Source organism: Triticum aestivum, chromosome 3B (assembly GCF_018294505.1).
Source record: "Triticum aestivum cultivar Chinese Spring chromosome 3B, IWGSC CS RefSeq v2.1, whole genome shotgun sequence".
NCBI lineage: Eukaryota > Viridiplantae > Streptophyta > Magnoliopsida > Poales > Poaceae > Triticum > Triticum aestivum.
This window is the reverse complement of record NC_057801.1, coordinates 496,732,845-496,742,250: the sequence shown is the minus strand read 5'-3', so window position 1 is coordinate 496,742,250 and position 9,406 is coordinate 496,732,845.

The following is a 9,406-nucleotide window of genomic DNA, read 5'->3' as shown; positions in this document are numbered from 1 at the left end:
GCTTAATATGGTTATGCCAGCAAGGAGCATGAACTGAAGCTGGTTATTTACTTAGAAGAGGAAACGGCTAGTCAGCAGAGCAGCGCAGCGGAGTCATCATATTATCATATTCTTGAGTCTCTCCCCACGGGATGACCGCTTCCACCAGACTCTATTTCTATTGGTTCACCTTAGATTTCTTGGTTGTCTACATCCGTCTAATCCTTATCTATAAGAACATAATCGCTAAGCTATGGATGCTTCGGCCGCACTCTCTACTCAGCTATCTGTTTCTACTGCGTTGCGTTTTGAAGGCCCGATACAAAAGAAAGTGGCCTTCCTTATTAGTACTGATGGAGACGTCAGGTCCGAGAAGGAATAACCTAAAGCCAGTGATAGAATCTGTACAACCGGCAGGAGCGATTCATCAGATAAGTAACCGGCAGGAGGGCGCGCCTAGGGGGGTAGGGCGCACCCCCCACCCTCGTGGTTCCCCTGACCTAGTTCCGTCGCCTATATATACTCTTATACCCTAAAAACTTCGGGGAGAGCCACGAAACCACTTTTCCACCGCCGCAACCTTCTGTACCTGTGAGATCCCATCTAGGGGTCTTTTCCGGCGTCCTGCCGGAGGGGGATTCGATCATGGAGGGCTTCTACATCAACACCATTACCTCTCCAAAGAAGCGTGAGTAGTTTACCACAGACCTTCGGGTCCATAGTTATTAGCTAGATGGCTTCTTCTCTCTCTTTTATTCTCAATACCATGTTCTCCTCGATGTTCTTGGAGATCTATTCGATGTAATACTCTTTTGCGGTGTGTTTGCCGAGATTCGATTAAATGTGGATTTATGACCAAGATTATCTATGAATATTATTTGGTTCTTCTCTGAATTCTTATATGCATGATTTGATATCTTTGCAAGTCTCTTCAAATTATCGGTTTAGTTTAGCCTACTAGATTGATCTTTCTTGCAATGGGAGAAGTGCTTAGCTTTAGGTTCAATCTTGCAGTGTCCTTTCCCAGTGACAGTAGGGGCAGCAAGACACATATTGTATTGTTGCCATCGAGGATAACAGGATGGGGTTTTATCATATTGTTTGAGTTAATTCCTCTACATTATGTCATCTTGCTTAATGCGTTACTCCGTTCTTTATGAACTTAATACTCTAGATGCATGCTGGATAGCGGTCAATGTGTGGATTAATAGTAGTAGATGAAGGAAATATGCCCTAGAGGCAATAATAAAGTTATTATTTATTTCCTTATAATCATGATAAATGTTTATTATTCATGCTAGAATTGTATTAACCGGAAACATAATACATGTGTGAATACATAGACAAACAAAGTGTCACTAGTATGCCTCTACTTGACTAGCTCGTTAATCAAAGATGGTTATGTTTCCTGACCATGAACAATGAGTTGTTATTTGATTAACGAGGTCACATCATTAGTAGAATGATCTGATTGACATGACCCATTCCATTAGCTTAGCACCCGATCGTTTAGTATGTTGCTATTGCTTTCTTCATGACTTATACATGTTCCTATGACTATGAGATTATGCAACTCCCGTTTACCAGAGAACACTTTGGGTGCTACCAAACGTCACAACGTAAATGGGTGATTATAAAGGAGCATTACAGGTGTCTCCAAAGGTAGATGTTGGGTTGGCGTATTTCGAGATTAGGATTTGTCACTCCGATTGTCGAAGAGGTATCTCTGGGCCCTCTCGGTAATGCACATCACATAAGCCTTGCAAGCATTGCAACTAATGAGTTAGTTGCAAGATGATGCATTACGGAACGAGTAAAGAGACTTGCCGGTAACGAGATTGAACTAGGTATTGGATACCGACGATCAAATCTCGGGCAAGTAACATACCGATGACAAAGGGAACAACGTATGTTGTTATGCGGTCTGACCGATAAAAGATCTTCGTAGAATATGTAGGAGCCAATATGGGCATCCAGGTCCCGCTATTGGTTATTGACCGGAGACGTGTCTCGGTCATGTCTACATTGTTCTCGAACCCGTAGGGTCCGCACGCTTAAGGTTACGATGACAGTTACATTATGAGTTTATGCATTTTGATGTACCGAAGGTTGTTCGGAGTCCCGGATGTGATCACGGACATGATGAGGAGTCTCGAAATGGTCGAGACGTAAAGATTGATATATTGGAAGCCTATATTTGGATATCGGAATCGTTCCGGGTGAAATTGGCATTTTTCCGGAGTACCGGGGGGTTACCGGAACCCCCCCGGGGGTTTATTGGGCCTACATGGGCCTTGAGGGAGAAGAGAGAAGGAGGCAAGAGGTGGCCGCGCGCCCCTCCCCTTCCTAGTCCGAATAGGACAAGGGAAGGGGGGCGGCGCCCCCCCTTTCCTTCCTCTCTTCCACCTCTTCCCCCTCTCTCCTTGTCCAACTAGGAGTCCTACTCCCAGCGGGAGTAGGACTCCCCCTTGGCGCGCCCACCTTGGCCGGCCGCCCCCTCTCCCTGGCTCCTTTATATACTGAGGCAAGGGGCACCCTAGAACACACAAGTTGATCCACGTGATCTGTTCCTTAGCCGTGTGCGGTGCCCCCTGCCACCATATTCCTCGATAATAATGTAGCGGAGTTTAGGCGAAGCCCTGCTGCTGTAGTTCATCAAGATCGTCACCACGCCGTCGTGCTGACGGAACTCTTCCCCGACACTTTGCTGGATCGGAGTCCGGGGATCGTCATCGAGCTGAACGTGTGCTCGAACTCGGAGGTGCCGTAGTTTCGGTGCTTGATCGGTTGGATCGTGAAGACGTACGACTACTTCCTCTACGTCATGTCATCGCTTCCGCAGTCGGTCTGCGTTGGGTACGTAGACAACACTCTCCCCCTCGTTGCTATGCATCACATGATCTTGCGTGTGCGTAGATTTTTTTTTGAAATTACTATGAAACACAACAGTGGCATCCGAGCCTAGGTTATTTATGTTGATGTTATATGCACGAGTAGAACACAAGTGAGTTGTGGATGATACAAGTCATACTGCCTACCAGCATGTCATACTTTGGTTCGGCGGTATTGTTGGACGAGACGACCCGGACCAACCTTACGCGTACGCTTACGCGAGACCGGTTCCCTCGACGTGCTTTGCACAGAGATGGCTTGCGGGCGACTGTCTCTCCAACTTTAGTTGAACCAAGTATGGCTACGCCCGGTCCTTGCGAAGGTTAAAACAGAGTCTGTTTGACAAACTATCGTTATGGTTTTGATGCGTAGGTGAGATTGGTTCTTACTTAAGCCCGTAGCAGCCACGTAAAACATGCAACAACAAAGTAGAGGACGTCTAACTTGTTTTTGCAGGGCATGTTGTGATGTGATATGGTCAAGGCATGATGCTGAATTTTATTGTATGAGATGATCATGTTTTGTAACCGAGTTATCGGCAACTGGCAGGAGCCATATGGTTGTCTCTTTATTGTATGCAATGCAATCGTGATGTAATGCTTTACTTTATTACTAAACGGTAGTGATAGTCGTGGAAGCATAAGATTGGCGAGACGACAACGATGCTACGATGGAGATCAAGGTGTCGCGCCGGTGACGATGGTGATCATGACGGTGCTTCGAAGATGGAGATCACAGGCACAAGATGATGATGGCCATATCATATCACTTATATTGATTGCATGTGATGTTTATCTTTTTATGCATCTTATCTTGCTTTGATTGATGGTAACATTATAAGATGATCTCTCACTAAATTATCAAGAAGTGTTCTCCCTGAGTATGCACCGTTGCGAAAGTTCTTCGTGCTGAGACACCACGTGATGATCGGGTGTGATAGGTTCTACGTTCAAATACAACGGGTGCAAAACAGTTGCGCACGCAGAATACTCAGGTTATACTTGACGAGCCAAGCATATACAGATATGGCCTCGGAACACGGAGACCGAAAGGTTGAGCGTGAATCATATAGTAGATATGATCAACATAATGATGTTCACCGATGAAACTACTCCATCTCACGTGATGATCGGACATGGTTTAGTTGATTTGGATCACGTGATCACTTAGAGGATTAGAGGGATGTCTATCTAAGTGGAAGTTCTTTAGTAATATGATTAATTGAACTTAAATTTATCATGAACTTAGTCCCTGATAGTATCTTGCTTGTTTATGTTGATTGTAAATAGATGGCTCATGCTGTTGTTCCGTTGAATTTTAATGCGTTCCTTGAGAAAGCAAAATTGAAAGATGATGGTAGCAATTACACGGACTGGGTCCGTAACTTGAGGATTATCCTCATTGCTGCACAGAAGAATTACGTCCTGGAAGCACCGCTGGGTGCCAGGCCTGCTGCAGGAGCAACACCAGATGTTATGAACGTCTGGCAGAGCAAAGCAGATGACTACTCGATAGTTCAGTGTGCCATGCTTTACGGCTTAGAATCGGGGCTTCAACGACGTTTTGAACGTCATGGAGCATATGAGATGTTCCAGGAGTTGAAGTTGATATTTGAAGCAAATGCCCGAATTGAGAGATATGAAGTCTCCAATAAGTTCTATAGCTGCAAGATGGAGGAGAACAGTTCTGTCAGTGAGCATATACTCAAAATGTCTGGGTATAATAATCACTTGATTCAATTGGGAGTTAATCTTCCGGATGATTGCGTCATTGACAGAATTCTCCAATCACTGCCACCAAGCTACAAGACCTTCGTGATGAACTATAATATGCAAGGGATGAACAAGACTATTCCCGAGCTCTTCGCAATGCTGAAAGTTGCGGAGGTAGAAATCAAGAAGGAGCATCAAGTGTTGATGGTTAACAAGACCACTAGTTTCAAGAAAAAGGGCAAAGGAAAGAAGAAGGGGAACTTCAAGAAGAACGGCAAGCAAGTTGCTTCTCAAGAGAAGAAACCCAAGTCTGGACCTAAGCCTGAAACTGAGTGCTTCTACTGCAAGCAGACTGGTCACTGGAAGCGGAACTGCCCCAAGTATTTGGCGGACAAGAAGGATGGCAAGGTGAACAAAGGTATATGTGAAATACATGTTATTGATGTGTACCTTACTAATGCTCGCAGTAGCACCTGGGTATTTGATACTGGTTCCGTTGCTAATATTTGCAACTCGAAACAAGGGCTACGGATTAAGCGAAGATTAGCTAAGGACGAGGTGACGATGTGCGTGGGAAACGGTTCCAAAGTCGATGTGATCGCGGTCGGCACGCTACCTCTACATCTACCTTCGGGATTAATATTAGACCTAAATAATTGTTATTTGGTGCCAGCGTTGAGCATGAACATTATATCTGGATCTTGTTTAATGCGAGACGGTTATTCATTTAAATCAGAGAATAATGGTTGTTCTATTTATATGAGTAATATCTTTTATGGTCATGCACCCTTGAAGAGTGGTCTATTCTTATTGAATCTCGATAGTAGTAATACACATATTCATAATGTTGAAGCCAAAAGATGCAGAGTTGATAATGAAAGTGCAACTTATTTGTGGCACTATCGTTTAGGTCATATCGGTATAAAGCGCATGAAGAAACTCCATACTGATGGACTTTTGGAACCACTTGATTATGAATCACTTGGTACTTGCGAACCGTGCCTCATGGGCAAGATGACTAAAACACCGTTCTCCGGTACTATGGAGAGAGCAACAGATTTATTGGAAATCATACATACCGATGTATGTGGTCCTATGAATATTGAGGCTCGTGGCGGATATCGTTATTTTCTCACCTTCACAGATGATTTAAGCAGATATGGATATATCTACTTAATGAAGCATAAGTCTGAAACATTTGAAAAGTTCAAAGAATTTCAGAGTGAAGTAGAAAATCATCGTAACAAGAAAATAAAGTTTCTACGATCTGATCGTGGAGGAGAATATTTGAGTTACGAGTTTGGTGTACATTTGAAAAACTGTGGAATAGTTTCGCAACTCATGCCACCCGGAACACCACAGCATAATGGTGTATCCGAACGTCGTAATCGTACTTTACTAGATATGGTACGATCTATGATGTCTCTTACTGATTTACCGCTATCATTTTGGGGTTATGCTTTAGAGACGGCCGCATTCACATTAAATAGGGCACCATCAAAATCCGTTGAGACGACGCCTTATGAACTATGGTTTGGCAAGAAACCAAAGTTGTCGTTTCTGAAAGTTTGGGGCTGCGATGCTTATGTGAAAAAGCTTCAACCCAATAAGCTCGAATCCAAATCGGAGAAATGTGTCTTCCTAGGATATCCAAAGGAAACTATTGGATACACCTTCTATCACAGATCCGAAGGCAAGACTTTTGTTGCTAAATTCGGAAACTTTCTTGAGAAGGAGTTTCTCTCGAAAGAAGTGAGTGGGAGGAAAGTAGAACTTGACGAGGTAACTGTACCTACTCCCTTACTGGAAAGTGGTTCATCATAGAAAACTGTTTCAGTGACACCTACACCAGTTAGTGAGGAAGCCAATGATAATGATCATGAAACTTCAAATCAAGATACTACTGAACCTCGTAGATCAACCAGAGTAAGATCCGCGCCAGAGTGGTACGGTAATCATGTTCTGGAAGTCATGCTGCTAGATCATGATGAACCTACGAACTATGAAGAAGCGATGGTGAGCCCAGATTCCACAAAGTGGCTTGAAGCCATGAAATCTAAGATGGGATCCATGTATGAGAACAAAGTATGGACTTTGGTTGACTTGCCTGACGATCGGCAAGCAATTGAGAATAAATGGATCTTTAAGAAGAAGACTGACGCTGATGGTAATGTTACTGTCTACAAAGCTCGACTTGTCGCAAAAGGTTTTCGACAAGTTCAAGGGGTTGACTATGATGAGACCTTCTCACCCGTAGCGATGCTTAAGTCTGTCCGAATCATGTTAGCGATTGCCGCATTTTATGATTATGAAATTTGGCAGATGGATGTCAAAACTGCATTCCTGAATGGATTTCTGGAAGAAGAGTTGTATATGATGCAACCGGAAGGTTTTGTCGATCCAAAGGGAGCTAACAAAGTGTGCAAGCTCCAGCGATCCATTTATGGACTGGTGCAAGCCTCTCGGAGTTGGAATAAACGTTTTGATAGTGTGATCAAAGCATTTGGTTTTATACAGACTTTCGGAGAATCCTGTATTTACAAGAAAGTGAGTGGGAGCTCTGTAGCATTTCTAATATTATATGTGGATGACATATTGCTGATTGGAAATAATATAGAATTTTTGGATAGCATAAAGGGATACTTGAATAAAAGTTTTTCAATGAAAGACATCGGTGAAGCTGCTTACATATTAGGCATTAAGATCTATAGAGATAGATCAAAACGCTTAATTGGACTTTCACAAAGCACATACCTTGACAAAATTTTGAAGAAGTTCAAAATGGATCAAGCAAAGAAAGGGTTCTTGCCTGTGTTACAAGGTGTGAAATTGAGTAAGGCTCAATGCCCGACCACTACAGAAGATAGAGAGAATATGAAAGATGTTCCCTATGCATCAGCCATAGGATCTATCATGTATGCAATGCTGTGTACCAAACCTGATGTGTGCCTTGCTATAAGTTTAGCAGGGAGGTACCAAAGTAATCCAGGAGTGGATCACTGGACAGCGGTCAAGAACATCCTGAAATACCTGAAAAGGACTAAGGATATGTTTCTCGTATATGGAGGTGACAAAGAGATCACCGTAAAAGGTTACGTTGATGCAAGCTTTGACACTGATCCGGACGATTCTAAATCGCAAACCGGATACGTGTTTACATTAAACGGTGGAGCTGTCAGTTGGTGCAGTTCTAAACAAAGCGTCGTAGCGGGATCTACATGTGAAGCGGAGTACATAGCTGCTTCGGAAGCAGCAAACGAAGGAGTCTGGATGAAGGAGTTCATATCCGATCTAGGTGTCATACCTAATGCATCGGGTCCAATGAAAATCTTTTGTGATAATACTGGTGCAATTGCCTTGGCAAAGGAATCCAGATTTCACAAAAGGACCAAACACATCAAGAGACGCTTCAACTCCATCCGGGATCTAGTCCAGGTGGGAGACATAGAGATTTGCAAGATACATACGGATCTGAATGTTGCAGACCCGTTGACTAAGCCTCTTCCACGAGCAAAACATGATCAGCACCAAGGCTCCATGGGTGTTAGAATCATTACAGTGTAATCTAGATTATTGACTCTAGTGCAAGTGGGAGACTGAAGGAAATATGCCCTAGAGGCAATAATAAAGTTATTATTTATTTCCTTATAATCATGATAAATGTTTATTATTCATGCTAGAATTGTATTAACCGGAAACATAATACATGTGTGAATACATAGACAAACAAAGTGTCACTAGTATGCCTCTACTTGACTAGCTCGTTAATCAAAGATGGTTATGTTTCCTGACCATGAACAATGAGTTGTTATTTGATTAACGAGGTCACATCATTAGTAGAATGATCTGATTGACATGACCCATTCCATTAGCTTAGCACCCGATCGTTTAGTATGTTGCTATTGCTTTCTTCATGACTTATACATGTTCCTATGACTATGAGATTATGCAACTCCCGTTTACCGGAGGAACACTTTGGGTGCTACCAAACGTCACAACGTAACTGGGTGATTATAAAGGAGCATTACAGGTGTCTCCAAAGGTAGATGTTGGGTTGGCGTATTTCGAGATTAGGATTTGTCACTCCGATTGTCGGAGAGGTATCTCTGGGCCCTCTCGGTAATGCACATCACATAAGCCTTGCAAGCATTGCAACTAATGAGTTAGTTGCAAGATGATGTATTACGGAACGAGTAAAGAGACTTGCCGGTAACGAGATTGAACTAGGTATTGGATACCGACGATCGAATCTCGGGCAAGTAACATACCGATGACAAAGGGAACAACGTATGTTGTTATGCGGTCTGACCGATAAAAGATCTTCGTAGAATATGTAGGAGCCAATATGGCATCCAGGTCCCGCTATTGGTTATTAACCGGAGACGTGTCTCGGTCATGTCTACATTGTTCTCGAACCCGTAGGGTCCGCACGCTTAAGGTTACGATGACAGTTACATTATGAGTTTATGCATTTTGATGTACCGAAGGCTGTTCGGAGTCCCGGATGTGATCACGGACATGACGAGGAGTCTCGAAATGGTCGAGACGTAAAGATTGATATATTGGAAGCCTATATTTGGATATCGGAATCGTTCCGGGTGAAATTGGCATTTTTCCGGAGTACCGGGGGTTACCGGAACCCCCCCGGGGGTTTATTGGGCGTACATGGGCCTTGAGGGAGAAGAGAGAAGGAGGCAAGAGGTGGCCGCGCGCCCCTCCCCTTCCTAGTCCGAATAGGACAAGGGAAGGGGGGCGGCGCCCCCCCTTTCCTTCCTCTCTTCCACCTCTTCCCCCTCTCTCCTTGTCCAACTAGGAGTCCTACT